This window comes from Emydura macquarii, unplaced genomic scaffold (assembly GCF_026122565.2).
Source record: "Emydura macquarii macquarii isolate MOO-44397 ecotype Brisbane River unplaced genomic scaffold, CSIRO-AGI_Emac_v2 contig_1043, whole genome shotgun sequence".
Classification (NCBI taxonomy): Eukaryota; Metazoa; Chordata; order Testudines; family Chelidae; genus Emydura; species Emydura macquarii.
The window spans coordinates 2,471,746-2,492,821 of NW_027131180.1; the positions used below are offsets into that span (position 1 = coordinate 2,471,746).

The 21,076-nt window shown below is 39.0% G+C and overlaps 1 long non-coding RNA gene across 1 annotated transcript in view; it reads right to left on the bottom strand.

Annotated features, from left to right (window-relative positions):
* Window positions 1–12,621: 12,621 nt before the first annotated feature.
* Window positions 12,622–21,076, bottom strand: part of LOC137151060 (uncharacterized) — a 49,341-nt gene continuing 40,886 nt past the window's right edge. Inside the window, exon 3 of the long non-coding RNA XR_010919149.1 lies at window positions 12,622–12,834. This is a non-coding gene — a long non-coding RNA (uncharacterized lncRNA). The remainder of the gene's footprint in view (window positions 12,835–21,076) is intronic.

Sequence of the window (21,076 nt, forward strand, 5' to 3'; positions counted from 1 at the left end):
TCAGTGGATAAGAAACTAGACACTACAGGGGAGTGCTTCAAAGGGGCTCGTGGACTGGGGTGCACCTATTGTTAACCCACAAGGCAAAGTAAGGGCTAGTATAGCCCCAGAGGAGATTGCTTGGGTGGCTGATTGGGTATCAACTCCGTGACACTGCCAGCCTATTAAGCACAAGCAAGTCTCCTTCTAGCATGAGGCAGAGTGGTAACCAGGCAGCTCACAGTCATGTATACCCTGAGAACAATCCCGCACACCTACACTATATTCTCAGAAAACCAATAGGCTCATATAACACAGATAGCAGGGTATTAAGAAAACTAGCTAGTAAATTTAATGAACCAATTAATTCTTCTTTTAAAGAGCTGTGGCGAAAGGGAGAGGTACTAGCACATTGGAAATAAGTGAACATTGTAACAATCTGCAAAAAAAGGAATTACTATGCATGACATCAAACATCTATCGACAGCATGTTAGTAAAACTACTATTTTTTTAAAAGGGTAAGCTACTAGAAAACCAAACTCTGAATATCAGGAGCTTGTAAAGAACAATCATGCCAGACATCTTGATTGTTTTTATGATAGAATTACAAAAGTCATGGCTGAAGGGATTGGAGTAAATGCAATATCTGAGTTTTAATAAAGCATTTGATACATCTTTCAAAAATCTTACTTATAACATTAATTGACTTCGATGTGAGCAGGGTTCCATATTTTGCCTGTCTACAATACGTGATTGAAGTGCCAGAGATATTCTGGTCAGCTGACTTTCCCCTAGGAGCTCTCTCTGCCATTTGGAAAAAGAACCAGCAATGTGTTTGTTTCATAAATCAGAAAAACGTTCCTCTCCTTCACTTGATCTGAGTGGCAGCAGGGCCTCAAACTCTTTCTTACAACCTGACGGGGGAGGACCCATCTCTATTATTTTCAGTGCCACTTTCACACTTGTGGAACCTGTTACTGCAGCACCCCTGAAAGTCCCGGAATTCTGGAAACAGTTCTGAGGAGATGAGAACTCCCCTGAAAGCCCAAGCCTCAGGCCAAAAATATGAGTTTAGAAAAGTCTGTCTCTGTCACGTGGACTGAAAACTGCCTGATGGACACCAGCAAAGAGTGAATGACAGCCAAGTTGTTCCATAACGATAGGTGTGAGGTTTAGTCTCATCCGGGATCTTCACTAAGCATCTCAAAGGTGACTAAGAGCACATTCATGAATTTTGAAGATGATTCTGATTTGGAAGTGCTGTAAAAACTATTGTCAATAGAAGAAGAGAGCTGGTCATTTGGTTAAGGCACTAGACAGACTCAGCAGATTTTGGTTCCTTTCAGCCCTGCCCCGGATTTCTTGTGTCCCATGTCCCCATCTGTAAAATAGGGATAATACTAATTGACTTCACATGGGTGTAGGAAAGATTGATTCATTAGTGTTTGTGAGGTGCTCAGTAAATGAAGGACATATAAATCCCTAGAGAGAGATTGAGAGATAATGTAGGAGGACCTAAGGATATTAGAAAGGCCAGAAAATATTCAATGAGATTCATCTTGGAAAAATGCAGAATATATATATATATATATGACTCAAACTGGAACATAGATGTTGAGTAGGAGGGAGAAATTTGGAATGCAAGAATGCTGGAAGAGACCTAGGGGTGTTCCCAACCAGCAAATCTCAGATGAATTTGCAATGTTAGATAACAGCAAAAAAGGCCAGAACAATTGTGGGTTGCTTTATTATGTACCATGTGCTGTGAACTTGCTCAGGTTTGTTAAAAGTAGAAGATGCTTGAAGAGCATCATGTCATGGTGGAGGGAGTTGGACGGTGCCTCTCTCTATAGCTCTCAGGCATGCCCATCAACTGAAATTATTCAGGTCTGGTCACGCTCAGTATGAGGAAGATGTAAACAAACTGGAAGGAATTCAGAGAAAGCAAGACAAATGATTAAGGGCAGAAGGGAATGATTTCAAATGAAAGATTAAATGAGCCAAATATTCACAGCTTAGCTAAGCAACAGCTATAGGTCAGGAGGTGGGCGATACAATTCCTGCCTTCAAGTATTAGAAGGATGTAAACAAGGAGGGAGAATTATTTATTAGTATTCTATTATTCTGATTTGGGTGGTACCAACATAGTTTTAACTATGTCATTGTGGAGTGCCAGCAGCACTAATTGTGCAAGTAGTGACAGAAAGCTCTTTTTTTTTTTTTTTTTTTTTTTTATTAATACACTTTAAATTCACAGGTTTATAATACGTCTGATTGCCTTCTAGTTAGTAGTCTATCTTCAAGCCACAGATCAGGCCTATAATTACACTGGAGTAAGCACTGAATTCCCTTCTCTAGTCTGAAACCAAAAACATTTTGATGTATGTATTTTAAACAACATATAAAGTGTTCAGATATTGCAGTGGATTCCCCCTTCTTCCACTCCCCCTCACTGTAGTGCCTGATGATCAGCCTGCCTTGGACTCTGTTTCTTTTGAGCAAAACAGTCTTTTTTCTGATTTCTTTAATGAGCTCTCAGATGGTGTGCAGTCTAGGTTAATAACAGAAACAAGAAGCGTTGCTTCTCAGGGAGGTATGCATAGCCTTGGCATCCTGTCACTGCTTTACTAGATTAGCAACAATCAGGAAAGGAGGAGATTCCAACTGTGCTCTCTGGAAGCACAACATTTGAGGCTCTTTTGTACATTCCCATTCAGCCTTATACTCCAGTACTGATTTTTCACAGTTGCCTTCATGCTGTTTTCACTCTGTTAGATTCTTCATTGGTTACTAATGATGTTTAGTAAGCTTTTTACCCATAAACCCGTATTTGTTTCCAGTAATTCTTTGAAGGATCTATTTAATGCAGACCTTTTCCTCACCTCTTACCCCTTATTAGTCTGTTTGTAATAGATATTATTCCTTCTGAGTTATCTCTAGCAAGTGGGGCGGCAGGGCGATAATAGCTAGGTTACTTTTAATCATCCAGGTGAACAATCAGAACAGGAGTGAGTGTTTTTCGTTTGTTTGGTTTTTTTTCAAAAAAGCTTGTAAGATTGCAATTCTCGGTTAGCAGAAAATAAACCTCCATTGCTGTGAGAACTATCTTGTTAACAAGGAATATAAAACATGAGCAAAGAGTTGCCCCATCTTTCCTTTTCGATGACCAGTTGGTCATGAACTGGAAAGGGACAGAGAGAAAGAAAAAAATGGGATGTAAAAGAAAGGCCTTCTGCTCACTCTTTAGGTCTTCTTCTGGTGTGGTAACAATTGTGACCACAATACTTCAGTAGCAAAGTTTTAACCAGAGCAAACTGAGATACTGCCTTTTCTCAACTCACATCACAGAATTATAGCAGTTACAGCTAGAAAAGACCTAGTTATTGAGGTCATTCAGTCCATTCCCCTGCCAATTGTTCCCTACTATACATTATATTCTTTTTTTTTTCCAGTCTGGTTTTCAATATCTCAGGCAACACATGTTGAATTACAGCAGGTCAGATCACAATATAAGCAATGTGACAACACAAAAAGCTATGATGTGAAATTACCTTACCTTGGACCTTAGTTCCTCCTGTGCCACCGACATGCTGGGCAATGTCCAGTTTCTCCATTGATACTGTCACCATTGTTATGGTATTTCTTCCCAAGTGATGCCAGCACATTCAACGTCCTCTGTCACTGTCTTCTGTCAGTTCTTCCCTGGTCTTCCTCGCTTTTCTCTTTCCTCCCACTGGTACCCAATTCAGTGCTAACTTAGCATGTCTCCCATCTTCCTATGGTGTACGTGTCCCAACCACCTCAGCTTCTTTCTTTGATGATGATATTTTCTAAAATGCCCTGCTCTTGCTCCCACATGTGTTATTCTGTCTTTCTATGAAATGTGTAGCACCTTCCACAGTCATCTGTGATGGGAGGTCTCCAGTATCTTTTTGTTAGCTGTTCATTGGCCAAATCTCTGCTCTGTACACTAGGGAGCTCAGTATAATTGCACAATATAGTCTGAACTTTAGTTTGGTGTAGAGACCTCTGTTTAACCATGTTGTTCATCCTCACATGAAGTTCACATGAATATCTTTATTGCAGTCACCTTCAAAATATCATCACTCTCCCCAGACAGCAGAACTCTTCTACTTATTTCATTTCTTTTCCATCCACACACCTTTGCATGTGTTGTCCTGTTTCCTACTTTCATAATCTGTTTTCTTTGCATTTACTCTCAATCCAATTTTTGCTGCTTCCTGTTCTACCTGCTTAGTAAAGCGATGTCATCAGTAAAATTAAGCTCTTATAACTCATCTCCACTAACCCTTTGTATATCATCCATTATGCCTTTTTGTTGCCCACTTCATTGTCCAGTCTACCGCCAGTGTCAAGAGAACTAGTGATAACATACGACCCTTATTTAACTCCAATCACAATACTGAATCATTCACCTAGCCTGTATCTGATCTTACTGTGCATCTACTTCTATCATATAAACTCCTTATTATGTTGATCAGCTTGTCTGATACCCCATAGATTCTAGCAATATTCCACAAGGTTTCTCTGTGGACAATATTCGATGCTTTCTTAAAGTCAATAAAGTTGATTAAGATGGGTTTTTGCCAAGCTGTAGCTTTTTTGATGATCTGTTGAAACGTGAACTACCTGCATAGAACCCAGCCTGTTCTGATCATATTTCATCCATGATGTGAAATACTAAACTAAAATTTTAAAGTAAATAATCCCAATAGAACATTATGAGTGATAGCACGGATAGAAAAATTTGACAGAACAGTGTTCCATCAGAAAATGCTGTTTCATCAAAATGAAACTGTTTTCTGGGGATATATTGATTTCAAACATCATTGCTATAGGAAGTGTTGAAACAAATTGTTTTCACTCATATTTCATTTCAATAAGGTAAAACATTTCATCTTTGTTTTATTTTGTATTACGTTAATATTTCAACATTATCGAAACAAGTGTTCATTGTTTCTGAATTGAAATTTTTTTGAATTTCTGTTCTGTGAGAAATGTCCATTTTTTGACTTTTTGTTCTGATTTGGAATGAAAACAATGATGTCAGAATTTCCTGCAGAATGGAAATTTTATTTTCTGACTAGCTGTGATGGATAAAGTCTTACCTTTGGGCTAGTGATTTAATAGTAAACAACCAAACTTTGAAACGCTTACCTGTCTCTAACTTTTGAAAATTTTAGCCTGACCATGACTAATAAAGATATTGCAGATGACCATTCAGTAAGGATCAAACATAGTCAAGAGAGCACATGCTACAGAGGCAGAGAAGAACTGATATGCAGACATTAATTTTTTCTGCTTATTGCTTTATGAACAGCCCTACAATCTCTACCAGCTTACTATTTCCTTATAAAAAATTACTTTTAACGACCCCTCTTGAAGTTCACAGTTCCTGGCATGCTGCCCTCTACTGCACAAATGATAGCTTTCATATTCTAAAAGGTGGTTTCTGGACTTTCCTGATGTTTTGGCACCTGACTACTGGAGGGGAAAAATATAAACACCTGGGTACTTTTATTGTGTATAGAGCAGCTGGAAAACAGTAGCCTCTACATGTTGTTTATGGAGTTAATATTCATTTTTACATTCACTCCGAGTCAATAGCATGAATAAACCTTTTAATTTCCTAATGACATGTAAACATTCTTAGATCAGTTTTGCATTAGATTGTTGTTTCTCCTTCATTTTACTGCCTGAAAACATTTGAGTGAGGCTCAGAGTAGAGCATTTTCTGTTTGTCTATTTAATTGTCTGAATAAGCAGGAATAAAAACAAAAAGACAAGCAAGTTTGTTCTCCTAATGGATGAATGCATTATTGGCTTTTGTGTATGTGTGTGTGTAAGAAATTTCAGAGTGAAAATCAAGGTTTAGCAACATAACAGATTCTCTGTGCCCAGGATTATGGCATTTATGCTTCTTTGGCTGCATAATGTTTTAGTAAAGTACATGTCAGTCAAACAACCTACTACCACATCAAACACTGCAAATATGAGATGAACCACATTGAAATTTCCACTTTGCCCATGCACAGCCAAAATCCTTGACCAAGTATATAGTCAGAGCTACAATGTCTCCACTCTCAAAACAACAGTCTTGCTCTGGATTACATATTATCTCATCAGCACTCAGCAGCACTGCATGAAGGAGAAAAAACAGAAAAGACGATAAAAAAAAAAAATGAGGAACAAACAGAAAAAAATGCTTTGTGAGTGTACTGTGGGGGTGCCGCTCACACTGCCCTCACCAGGCTCCCCTCCTCCGTGCAGTCAGAGAACGGCATAGGAAATCAGGAAGACCAACAGCATATTCACACAAATACAGCTGTACTTGTCTGACACACAGGTGTTTCAATTGTATTTGACTGTTTTCTGGCTAGGAAACTCTCAGCCTCCCCAACAGCTGCTTATCAGAAACAGAAAGACCTAATCTTAATAATAGAAGTCAGTGGAAATCATGGACGCTTGGCATCTCGGAAAATAAGGCCCTTTTTATTTTAGTGCCTATGAATGAATTTAGGTGCTTAAATTTAGACACCTGTATCTGGGAGGGGAAAAAAAACAGTCTCAAACCATCTGCTTTTATTTTAGATTCTCTCTGGAGCTGTGCAAATCTACCAGTTCTAATATTATGTATGAACACCGTATTTAATATATATAATACAATAAATATAACACTGTGTATACACATATATATACACACACACATATGTAAATAAATAAAAACATTCTATACATGTATTTATGTTTGCATGTGGGTGTGTGCACATATATTGTTCTGTTTTTGTTTGTTTGTTTGTTTTAAATCAGCAGTATGATTTTTTTTCCATTCAGCTTTAGTCCTTAAACTATATGCAACTGCCATGGTTCTGTCTGAGAGGTTTCTATGCACGAGAGACCAATTTTAAAACTGTGCTAGTATTTTTCCAGGGACAGGGTGTAGAGAGATAGGAATGTGAAAAGTGAAAAACATTTCTTTTACATCTCCTAGTCTCCTTGATGCAGGCGGTGATGTCTTTTTCAAGTACTTTCTGTGAGAGGCAGCCATTGCAAGTGAATGAAAACCCAAATACTGAAAAATAATCTGTGTAGCAGAAATTTAAATATATGCATTTATGTATAAAGGTGTTCACGTGCATACGCACGAACACACAGAGATTAATTGCTCCCTATCATGCTGTAGGATACATTGTTAATTATTGTCTCTCTCCTCTGCACCTGAGGCATTACATCAGTATAGAAAATAGTCTGCAAACAGATGGAGAGCTGCTGGAGTTGAACCTACGGGTATATAAATAAAAGTGAATGCAGACTTTATGATGCTGCAGTGTCAGATGGTCTATTAATTTTCCATAATAGTCTGAAAAGAAAGTAAAATAATATTTTTAAAAGAATATCAATTTTTAATAAAGAATTGGAAGAATGGATTAGTATTTTTATGATTTTTAATTATAATTCATTCTGAATTCATATTTATTGAAAATGATTTTAAAAAAATCACTACTTCTACAGGACAGGCTGGGAATTTGTAATCCATCCATGCATTTTAGGCAGTTGACAATATATGTGATGGGTGTGTCTTAGTACTCTGACTGGGCGCTTTATAGATCAGAAAACTACAGTTCATTCCCTGCTCCCAATGTGGTGCTGGTGCCCTTTATTTCATGCTGGCCCATTTGTGGGTGGGTGGAGCCAATGCTCTACTCACTCTCTACCCCTCTTTCCCCCCAATCTATCTAGTTTCATCCATGAGCAAGTGGAAGTAGCAATTTCGTGGGACTACCCCTTCCTGTGCCTTGAATAGTGATGTAGGTAGCCCATACAAGGGTCTGCATGGAGAAGCACCTTACATTCCCTTTTTCCCCATGATAGCTCTAGGGGGCCATGACTCTATCTAGCCCTAATTCTTTTTAAAATGTATGCAGAACTCTATAACCTCACATAAGGTGACAATCTGATGTAATTATCAAGTAATAAGCAAATGATGAAAAATGCGAATTTTGGAGCCAGGCTTAATGAAAATAATATATTGGCCTTGCAATCAATATGGAGACTAGGTGATAAAGTTGTTTAAATTGACCAACTTTTCATCTGTAGCTGAGGATCCAATCTAATATAAATCAGAAACTATGGTGGCTGAGTTGCTCATTCTGGTTAATAGTTGTTCACCTCATTTACCATTGCATAGTTGGTTGGCAACACTCCTCGTGAGAAATTTAAGATTGGAATAGGAGGGAGTTCTGCAGGTGAAAGCTGAGGAATACTGACAGAGCGTGCACTGCAGGTTTGTTAGACGTACCCATCTGCAGTGTGTCTAGTTCAAGGCAGAACAAAGAGACTCACTTTCACGAATATTAGAACTTCACAATCTCAGCTGGGAAGAGAATACAATAAAAGTCCAAAATATATTTACAAAAACACAGGCTCTTTTAATAGCACTATTTTACCCACTTTTTGCTGAGGGAAAATAACATTGCACACAACAAATAGGCTAAACTAAAAACAGTTGCCTTTGCTAGTCATTTATATGCGACAAAGTTATTTATATTTATTGCCATTTATATGCAACAAAGTTAATTCCCCACTTTAGCAGAGTTACTTTTAAAAGAGATTAGAAAAGTTTACAAGAGATTTGCAATGTGAACATCCAAAGGTATCCAGATGTTTTAGCACTAGAATTTCATGTTGCTAATCAGAACAGGAGACTGACAAATTGATGTCTGGTAGCGTTCTGACAACATTCACTGCTAGTCAACAACATGTAAAAGGAGCATCATATAAATGTTGTTGTTTTTCCCCCAGATGCTGACACCAGTTGCAAACTATGGACCACATTGTAAATCAGGGCCATCCTAGATCATCTGCTGGCGGCATCTCAGAGCCATCAAGCCACTCCCAAACATAACCAAATCCAGATTAGTGAGCCAAAGTGGGTATCTGAATGTTGCTGATCACCGATCTTGCCATACAAAAAAACCCACAGCACTTCAGTAAGCAGGGAAATTTGAATGAATTGAATTATGGCCATATTTTCTACCAACATAGGAATAGAGAGGATGTGGCAAAGGGGCTACAATGCAAAGCCAATCCCCTCAGATCTTTCTTCAGTTGTTTGCATTCAATTTTTTATTTTTTTATTTTTTTGTGGTGAGAAATCTTTTTCGTTGATATTGGTACACCATTTTTAACAAGATCACATAATTGGAACATTGGGTCTTACATATTTTGAATACAGTCTCCCACCAAATATTGTAACTCAATAAAAAAATCTTTTTTAGTCTAGTAGAGACAGTCAACATTATCAACATCAGTACGAGATGTTAAATATATACAGAAGCCACTAAATACTTTGAAATGTTACTGTCATTCTTTTAGTTTAGCATAATTCTACCATCTTTATATATTAACACACACACACACACACACACACACACACACACACACACACACACACACACACACACACACACACACACACTTACAACCATAACTTAATTTATTGGGGTAAAATTGGGACATTATAATCTGCCCACGGTAAGAGGTGGTGTGTTGTTGCACTGCTCCTGGAGCAGCCTGAAAAGGAGATTGTAATTCAAGGATTCATGAATGATCTCTCCACTGCTCGAGGGAGTGAACTGTACTGATCTATAACTAGCAGGGCATATGCTCCCCCATGTGGCAATTTAGCTATGTCACTTGGTTTGTGGAGGAGGCAGCAGCAAGACACTGCCCTCTCCACTACCCCTGCCACTCACCTGTGTGTGGAGTGGGGAAATAGCACCTCTGTGGTACCTGCTTCCCCTCCTGCACTTCCATGCTAGCCTGACCACTGTTTATGTCCTAAGAGCGGTGCTGCAAGTGAAATCAGCATTTGATTTGAAAAGGCCAGGCTATTCCAAGCAATCACATATGGAACTTCTTTTTCCAGTGCCTGATTTTTTTTTAATTCCTTTAAGTGTCTAGTTTTTAGTCATAGTGCTTCTCCCAACAGTCATTCACACTGTACCACAAATTCATTGTGACTTGTTCTACCTCCTATGATAAAGTGTACAAATTACACTAAGGTATTATTTATAGTATACCTCTTAAAAGAGTGGGTTTTTTCATTAGTTGTTCCTTTGAGTGTGATTGGTGAACACATGAATGTAATAAAGAGCGACGGGTCAAGGAGACAGTGTTTGGTTGAGGTCAGATTTAGCCTAGCATTTGGAGGTTGGGCTCAGGCTGAACCCGAGCTCTGGTACTTGTCAGATGGTGCTGAAATCTCACAAGCTGTTCCCTGACTGTTGCATTTGCGGGGAGATGAACTAAATTATCCAACAGGCCGTTTCCATTTCTAATTTTTATGAACCAAAACGATAGAAATTTTGATAGATCAGATTTTGCCTTTCTTGAGGGATTTCTACCATGTTTGGACATATCCAAACTAGAGCTGGAATGTACAGTCCTTTCTGGTATTGGATCTGACCCACAAGCAAAATATGGAGAGGAAGCTGAATCTAACCACTCCCATGATTCTCTAAAATTAGAGTAAGCAGGAGGATTGGGTCTGATGTTCTGGTTCATGCCCATCTGTAACATTACTACTTTTCATTCAGAAGATCTAGGTTTTAATCTCAAATTAGGTCAATTTGGTTTAAATAAGAGGTTCAGATTGCAATTTGAGCTTCCATGCTTTGGCCACCAATACTTGCAGTGATCGTAGGTGGACTTTAAACAAAATGACTAAGATTTCAATACATTTGTGAATGTGTATGTAGGTGCAATATTTATCTCCCCTGTTTTGTACTTCCCACCTTATTAGTATATTTCTGCTGTTCCAAGATCATTAGAAGTATGTAGGCAGTGAAACCTCCTGTGACAAGTGAGATGATATTTGCGAAGCTTTCCTTTGGCTGCAGCTTGATGCCCCGCCTCCCCACACTTTTTAAGAATAAGGGTATCACAAAGCCAGCATTTCAGTCTTTCCCAGATCCAAAATCTGTGTATAACCAGCAGCACTGTTGCGTGCTTAGCCCACATACCTGTTCAATGTGGAAGCAGGGCTTCAGCCATAAAGGCCTTAGTGGACTAGGGTTTTACGCCCACAGTATATCCCAGAAGAGATAGATTACAGCCAGGCTTTATTTTGGATAGCATGCATCAAACAAGTGATCTCTTTAGACAATCAGTATTAAAAGATATTTCCAAAATAAAACATTGCAGAGCATGTAAGACAAGTGTGTTGCATGGCCTATAAGACAAATGCTTAGATAAAACAATTATTTTACATAAACACAGTTTAAACGTTTGCAGTAAATTATGCAATGCCTAGCTATATTTTTTTTAACAGGAAGATTGTAAACCTCCATTCTTATCAGATCTCTTACGGACTGTCCATCAGAAGGACTCATACTCCTCTACAGGCTGGAAGTCTACATTCTTTGGTCAGAGCAGACAAGACAGGAACAACTCCACTGATCACATTTCTGTGCCAAACACACCTCTATTCTCTTCCACAGTAGAGCAGGCTGGAGTCTGATTGATCTCTTTGGTTATGCCAATCTCTTTATTTTAAGCGACTCTAAAGTCTTGTCATATAATTTATTGCATCTATTGCCCCTCTAAGATATGGCCAGATACTCTGACTATACAGAAATTAAGACAACAAGGTATTTTAAAAAACAAAGAATGAAATTAGAGAAAACTATGAAGAGAATAGATGTTCCTGCTTACTCCAGAGCTGTATTTGGTCCATTGTTTCTGATGACTTTGGAGCTAATGCAAATTACAGTTAGCCTGGAAAGTTTACAGTCAGGGCTGAAAATGAACACCTGCTAGCTATAGCTGATTGTTGTTCTCTACTAGTTGTCACAGTTTCAGGGTGACTGCACCTATATTCCCCTTCCATTGTCCACCAAGGGCACCCACTTTAGGCTTCCGCTCCTTAGCCATTACCTCTCTCATGTCACTCATTCCTGCCGGGAGATTTTATGGCTACACAGCTCCCTGATTTGCACTGTACACCCAGTCAACTAGACTGCCTAAAAAGGTCAGTGCCTGCACATTATTTTCTATCTGAGGGCTGTGACCAGTGTATTGTGAGCAGCTACAGGTTACCACACAGCTCCTTCTAACCAAGCACGTTTATTCTTAAAGTAAAAACATTACAGAGAAAACATTAAAACAATAAAGGAAACTACACTCCTGCTAAAAGGCTTACAAGAGGTCACTTACAACTCTAACCTAGGACTCTGATGGGTTTTAAAGCTTCAAAACCCTCAACTGGGTTTTCCCTGTAGTTACAAGTTCATCTGACTTAGACCCAGAACCACAACCTTGATCAGTCATTTCTTTTTACAGCTTGGGCCTTTGATCTTGGTGTTCTGTAACAGGTGATCAATCAGCAGACAATCACTCTCTCCTCAGGGCATAGCTTCAAAAGGCTGGGTTTTTGCATAACTGAAGTTGGGGAATTTGCACTGACTGCTTCCTAGAGATTCCCAGGAAATCCATTAACACACTGTCCCAAAAGTCCATACCTGCTTGGCACATTTTCAATACAGTCTTTTGAACACCCAGGTCTCACATCTCCCCCCTAGCAAAGTTACACACTATCCCAGCCCATAATAATACATAAAATTAATACGATAAGGTCTTTCAAGGATATTGCAGAAATTGCCATATCTATCACACTAGGATATTTTCTGTCTCTTGCTTGCTTATGCTAATTGTCTGATTTTAAAGGACACCAATATCACATAATGGCTTTATTAGAAATGCAAAGCATGTTTACCTGGCTTTCAGGGCAGAATAACCATTCCTCACCAGTGTCATGTCACGCTGTGGGGTGGCTTTTAAAAAAAAGCATAAAAAAACAGAGCTGGGTGAAATATTTACAGCAAATTTGGACCATGCTCAAAGTCAGGCTGGGTTTGAGGTTTATCATATTTGAGAATCTCAGCTCACAGTCGTGAAAGTTTTACAAACATAGGTTGAAGTTGTCATCAAGTTTTCTACAAGTCCTTCCTTCCAGCCACTTTCTCTCCCTCAAATATTCGCTGTCACCCTTCAACAAATCTTAGCTCAACCTCCCACTTTTGATATCTTTGGTAAGAAGTACACTCCCACTCCATCTTGGAGCCAAGTGACCATTCCTCCCTGCTTGGTGGTAAGAAGGGATACAGCTGTGCCTACTAAACCCATTGAAAAGCAGGATGCATCCCTCTACTCAATAGTGAATCAGGAAGCTGAACATAGCTGTCTCCTATGTCCAGCTGCTGATCAAGAATATACCAAACACAGGCTTTTATATTTAGCTTCCTGATTTATTAATATCAGATTCTGCACCCAGTTATACAATCCATGAGAGTTAGAACTGAAGGAGGAACTCAATCTAGGTACAGCATTTGCTGAATGTGAAATAAGTACAAGGCTGTTCCTAAACCTGAGTGGAGACTGAATGTACGTTACTCTGTACTTGTAAGTGTCTGTTCCTACTGAAGCCAGTGGCAAACTCTCTTTCACCTCAGGATACAGGATAAGTCCTGTAGTCCACAAAGAAATAGGTTATATTTGACATTATTAATACATACTCCCTGTATTATCCATGTTACTAGTTAAGTAAATTAGTTACCCCATAATGAAAAGTTCAACCCTGAGTAATATTTGCATCTACTTTTTCTGAGTCAAAGTCCCATTCCCAATGACAATCTTTTCATGACATACTTACAGAGGCGAAAGAGGAAATGCAATTAAGGGTAGAAAGGGAAGAAGGAAACATTTTTTGGAGGGTTGAAAACAAAAAAAGGTGTTTGAAGCAAATCTTAGGTGTAGAATGTAGAATAGGTCCATTATGAAGATATTTATCTCATGGATGTCAATGCCACGTGTAGTTTTCTGTTATATATAATACTATTGTATACAATTGTGATGCCTTGTGATACATTGAACATACCACATTTCTTTGAGTGCCTCAACTGCCCTCTGCTAATCCATATGTACAAACTTCAAATCAGGAAACAGAGTGGCCACACAGCCACTGGGCAGCCTGCAGACCATAATACTGGCCAAAAACCACCGCCCTTTGGAGGTGACTTATCTAGCATATCAATACTCTAGAGATACTTTCCTTTCTCCTTTCTACACAAACCTTTCTCCCTGATCTCAGCCCCATGCCACAGAGGGAGCTGCATCACAGTGCTATGCTGAGAGGCACGGTGGTCACAAATCTCTGAGAGGGGATGTGAATGCATCCTTCACTTAATACAGTTGTAAGAAATACTTAAGGAGCTGCAACTAAAACAGGACCAAATAGGGTAGATCTAAAACTGCAATGAAACATCCACTCGGGCTCAGACTGTGGCACTATAATATTGCAGCATAGACATTTGGGCTTGGGCTAGAATCTGGGCTCTGAGACCCTGGCAAAGGGAAGTGTCTCAGTGTCCAGGTTCCAACTCAAGCCCGAACATCAACACTGCATTATAGCCCTTCAGCACTAGCCCCAGGAGCCAGTGTCAGTTGACCTAGGCCAGCTGCAGGTGTTTTATTGCAGAGTAGACATACCTACAGAGTTTGTCCAGAAACTAGCACCACGTGGGCAAGGGATTCCACTGCATGTGTGGCTCTGGGATCAGGGTGCAGACTGGAAAGAGTGTTCTTGGTGCTGTGAGCAAAAGAAGTTGTTTCCTGCTATGTGATTCCTTCTGAATTCTGAGACACAGGACATATACATTCGCTGTAAATACACAAAACTGCACCAAAGAAATCACCAATCACTGACTATCACCAATGTCTACACCCAACTGGAACATCTCCAGAGCCCCAAACTTTGGCTAGTCACTCGGGTCAAAAAAGAAGGGCAACAATAGCAATGGTTGGGCTACCCAACCCCTATTCACCTGAAATCCAATGGTTCTGCTACTTTGGGAGCCTTGTTTATACAACACCAGCTGGGACAACAATGTCCTAATAAACATTCCTACAATTTACATAGAATTTACACTCTCAAGATTTACATTTACATTACAATTTACATCCTTTTAAGAATGCAAGTTAGATACAAAAGCAAATGTTTGAAATTTATCAACAAGGCCAGTATAGGTAGGTGAAAAAAAATAAGCTTTCTTGGGAAATAAACAAAAACACACAGGGCATTTCAGCACTTTCAGTCATGATAAAAATCTATAGGGATTGACAGATTAGCAGTGAAGTCTTTTTGCAAAAAAGATTTTTTTAAGCAAAGCAATGGGTTTCACATTTCAGTCTGTAAACATTCCATATTTTAAAAAAATGGTCTTCAGAGGCTCTTTGTCCTTGCTAAAGGGCTTTACTTAGCAGGGTGTTACATGAAAAAAGAATCTATTTTTTAATAAAATGTGTCTCTCAGCCTCACAGAAACATTGGCATAGCTAGAGGAAAGGAAAATTGTGATATGAAACACACCTTGGTAATACACAATTTTAAAAGTATATTCATGCATTCGTCAAGCGCATAACTTCTGAAATAATAAATCAAACTTCAATGGGAAACAGGATCAGAGAGAGATTTTAAGCATCTGAACGCTGAGACATTCTTGTTCAAAATTCATAAATCAGAATCCCCTTTTGCCACCACCGATGCAACAGAAATAAGCAGTTTAGTTCAGGAAAAATATTTCATAGATTTCCTGTGTGCAAAAATGAAGCCTCCATGGGGAAGGTCTAACATCCCTGAAATAAACTGTTCTCTACAGCAATCTAGAAAGAAGGGAGCTTCATTCTTTAAGTGATGAAAAATAGTAGTCTATAAAATAAGAGTAGGAAATACTTTGGATCCTGTTTGGTTCTGTCTTAAACTGCAGTAAGAACTGAAAGGGAAGATTCATATGACTGGTTCACATCCACTATCAAGTTGTGTGGTGATTAACAAAGAGAATTTGATACATTCATAGATCTACACCCACTTTCAATACTGTCAGGGAATATTTGGATCCAAATGTTTATCATTTGGCTAGAAAGTGAGGTAATACAATTTCAAGCTACTGAATGACTAGTGTACTCCAAAGTGGCTGTCAGAAATGGTGGAATTGATAGGGTACTTCCTGGGGAGCTAGGAAACCTGGATTTTGTTTCTGGGTTTGTCATCGACCTGTTGTGTGACTTTGTACAAATCACTTCCCCTCTCTGAGGCCCTGTTTTCCCTCCCACCCTTTGTCTGCCTTATCTGTTTAGATTGTCAACTGTCTCTTGCTATTTGTACTCCATGTAGCACTGTGGGACCCCAATCCTGCTGAGGCCTCTAAGTGACTCTGTAAGGAAATAAAAAATTAAAAAACAAATTGCTTGTGCCCCCCCCCCCCACTCTCTCTCTCTCTCTCTCTCTCCCTCTCTCTCTGTATATAAAGAGAGAGAGGGAGAGAAGGCATACATGTTTTCTTAAAGATATACTTTCATCATTGTGGGCAAAATGCTCCTTGAAGCCAATAAGACCCTTTGGATGCAAAATTGTGCCAGCGTTCTGAGCCTGTTGCCAGAAAAATTTCAGTGATCAGCTGACCCAATGCGAGAGGGCTGGTGCACACACTTAGGCCTCAGAAAGAAAGTCCTCCAGATACTCCGTCTGGGCAGGAGTTTCCTGAATCCAAATAAGCTCCAATCTGGCAATAGTCAAGGCACTCTACAAGCCATATGACAATGGCAAGGAATCCCAGAGGGAGACATTTGCTCTGGCTTAAAGCCACCAGTCCATCTGCCAGAAAAAATAATCATTACTCCTTTATATGTCCAGTTCTCAGCTATTTTTGTCTCTCTCAATCAATAGTTTTCTTTTTATGCATAACAATTGCAAGGCATATAGATTTAGGGGTCATTTGTTTGGTTTTTTTAAATTGCCTTAGCAGTTTTGAAATCTTTTTCCCAGACGATCTTTGCTAAAATCGTAATCTCTCCATCTTTCCAGTTTGATGTCTGTTTGGTTCTATGTTTCTGACCTGTATGTAGGTTTAATATTCTTTCATAAATCAGAGAGAGTGCCATAATGGAAACCTGAAAGAGCTGTGCTATCTAGGAGGAAATTAGCCCTTTCAGTTTCTAGCATTTTATGAGCAGCTTGAGGATTTCCAGTGTTTATAGAGCGTGCTCAGAAATACAGTGCAATTTAGACTGTAAGGGTGAAATCAACTGTTCTATTGTGTACCTCGTCTACTAGTAAGAATAATGTTCTATACTGTCCTTTTCCAGCTCTGCAGTATCAGTCAGTTTTTCCCAATTTTCTGTCCTGTTACTTGAGTTGAAAGTAGAGGTCCCTCCTCTGTGACGCACGAGTCTTCCAAAAATAGAACAAAGTCTCTTAGTCAAAATAGAATGACTAATAGGATAAAACCATGGATCTGATTCTCTGCTCCCCAGCAGCTTTGTCATTATTTATACCGCTGCAAAGAGGTGCAATATGTTACATTCATTTTGCCCTGGTGTAAATCGCTATGCAAGATACAGGAAAATGGAAAATCTGTCCCACTATGTCTATTTCTAAGAGAAACATAATGAAAACAGATCCTGTTCATTTGTGGCTGCTTCCTAATTTAAGGGTTTGAACAAGAAATACATTTAAACACACAGAAACCCCACCAAAAAACCCAACAACAAAAACCAGCTATATAGATGTTTATAGTATGAGATGATCTTCCCATATGTAGTCATTTGGAGTTAAAAAATATCAAACTTTAGTACTTTCACTGGTCCAGGACTGAATATTGCATGTTCTGGGCTTGGGCAGATATAATTTTGAAAGGAAATTTCCACAACAGAGGGCAAGGAAGAGACATTTTTGTGGAAGGTTATTTTTTTAAGATTGTTTGAGCTGAGGTTTGAGACATGAAAAAGGTCCATCAGAGAGAAATTTGACAGGCAGATATCAATACCACATATGCAATGGAGAGTGTGTGCCCATGTATGTTATTTACTCTTATAAAAACTGTGAAATCATGTGATAAATTGATATCTCACCACACCTGCGATTGTCTCACTCGTCCTCTCCCCACTCAGACATCTCCAGGACTTATAATATTCCAAACCTCTGAGCAGCTTCAAACATCCTATTCTGGGGAGGGAGGAAAAAAAGCCACAACAAATGTTTCCTTCTTTCCCCAAGAATTAACCCTGCTCAAGGCCAGTGGGAGAAACTATTCAGTCCTGCACCACTAAGAGCTTTTCTATACATAAAAATGTTACACTTTTAAAGTTCAATATGCAGTGCTCACGCAGGGTTAGAAGAAAGTAGCTTTATACAGTAGTTTTGGAAAGAGGAGATTCCCATCTCCACAGTAAGACTCAGCATCTACTGAGAACCTTGCAGATATCAGACCTTAAAATTGTGACATTTTTCAGAGAGAAAAGGTCCTTTTTAGTAAACTTTTAGTGGGTTTTTATGGCTCTCTGAGCCACACAGAGTTGAACTTGTAGTGCTCAACGCATAGTTTTTTAAGCAAAAAGATTTTTTAAAAGTAAAATACTTTTAAAACTCTTTAATGCATTTGTGATGTAGCTTATCTATCATGTATGTGGCCTATACATGAGGGCAGCATCTAGTCTAAAGCTTGTATTGGCCTTTAATTGGCTGCATATGCCTGCATAATTCATTCATGGGCTCACTATTGATAAATTATGCATATATCCAACAAGCAACACTGACACACCCTTCCACCCCAAACCCCACAACAAACCAACCAAAAGCCAAATAAAAAAGCACTCCAATGCTGGAACAAAACCACCATAGAAACCCCAGTAAAAGTAATTAACAAATATAAAACTCTAGTCAAAGCAGAGATTTAGACCTGAACATGAAGAGGTACCAGTGACTCCGTGAAGTCCACTTAGGATTTCAGCACTGCTCCTGAATTTACCTGGAAGGCCCTCATACTATCTTGATGGGCAGCAGGTAGTTATAAACAGACATTCCAAATTGATAATAAAATCTTTATAATCATAGCACAATACTGTGTATGCTCTCTTTCCATCTCTCCCTTCTGTGTTATAAGTAGTAAAAATATAAACCCTACTACATGTGTGTGTGTAATATATACAAACCAAAATGACATGGTCTCTGCTATTAACATTGCTAAATATTATAAAAATAGATTTTGTATTCTAGCTACATTCATACCCAGGTCTCCTTAATGACTAGCATTCAGTGCTGTGCTTTTTCAGGGGTTTTAGTTGCTCTGCTTCACTACATTAAATTACATGAGCCATCCAGGCTCTTAATAGTATTAAAATAATTATTTTAACTTCACACAGCCATATTTTTTGACCACTTCTTTTTTCTTTTAAAGAATTCAGCTGTTTTTCTGATAATGCCCTCTCACAGACCTTTTGAATATGCGGAAAGGTTTGCATATAGCTTTGACCACTGGTAGTGCCTCATTTGTTTCATCCATCATCTTAAAGCATTCCCTTTAACTTATCTGCTTTATTTCCTTTCCCAACACCCATTTTCAAGTCATTTAATTAGCTCTACATATTTATGCCACACTGGCTATTATGGTGGGGAAGGGGCTGCACGCCCACACACATACAGTATCTAAAAGCTCCTAAGTCCAGATAAAATATAACATTTTTATCTAACTAGTCAGAAATGTCCATATATAAATCAAGCACATTTCTCAGGTTGGACTGTCCTTTCATAAGTCAGTAACAATTGTTCTTTCCCATATTATACATTTCTAAATGCTTCATAATCCTTTCCCTGAGCAGTGTCTCCAATATCTTCACACAACTTAAGTCAACTGTACAGATCTGAAATCTGAATGTTCTTGGTTCAAAGTATAGTAAAGGACAGAATTATCATGTTCACCTATGTGTCTGATATGTTGGAAAGAGTCAACATAGCTTTTGTAAAGGGAAATCATGCCTCACCAATCTATTACAATTCTTTGAGGGAGTCAAGAAGCTTGTGGACAAGGGAGATCCAGTGGATACAATATACTTGGATTTTCAGAAAGGCTATGACTAAGTCCTTCACCAAAGGCTCTTAAGAAAAGTAAACAGTCATGGGATAAGAGGGAAGGTGCTCTCATGGATCAGTAACTAGTTAAAACCTGGGGCAGCTTGAGTCCATGTAAGGACATTGTTTGTTACCTGATTTTGGGGGGATGGGCAAAGTCCACAGGGGAGAAGGAACATTATAAAAAAGGGAGACATTTGCCATGCTCTCTCTCTTCCATCTCCATCTACAAACATCAGCAAGCAACTGAAGTGCTGACCAAAAGGGAGATTCTGACTGGAGGGAAACCAGCCAGCCTGTGGTAAGAAACACCTAAGTTTCTAAGGTTGCTGAAAATGTTAAGCTTAGTTTAGAATGTATTTTGATCTTGTTTTCTCTTGACCAAATCGGACCTGTTATCCTTTGACTTCTAATCACTTAATATCCTTCTACAGTTAATAAATGTGTTTGTTTGTTTTACCTAAAGTAGCACATTTGGTTTGAAGTGTGTGGGAGACTTCACTGGGAATAACAAAGCTGGTGCATATCAATTTCTTCGTTAAATTGACAAACTTATATGAGCTTACATTGTTCAGTGGGCACCACTGAACATTGTAAAACAAAAGTTCCTAGGGCTCCATTGGAGACAGAAGGTTTGACTGGAGTCACTCTGTTCTATAAGCCAAAGGGTGGCTGGCTAGAAGCAGTCATTCACTCAGTTAAGGGCGGCTTGCTTGCTGGAAGCTGTGTGTGAACAACCCAGGAGTGGGGAGTTCTCACAGCAGAGCAGGGTAAAGCGGGCTCCATGAGAGGAGAATTGGGGTGACTCAGCCATTCACCAGTCCAGATTGCACTAGGGGAACGCCACAGTGATAAGAGGGAAGATCCTCTCGAGGATCAGTAACTGGTTAAAGTATAGAAAACAAAGGGTAGGAATAAATGGTCAGTTTTCAGAGTGAAGAGAGGTATATAGCAAGGTCCTACAAGGATCTGTGCTGGGACCAATACTGTTTAACATATTCATAAATGATCTGGATAAGGGGGTAAAACAGTGAGATGGTAAAGTTTGCAGACAACATAAAATTACTCAAAAGAGTTAAGTCCAAAGCTGACTGTGAAGAGTTACAAAGGATT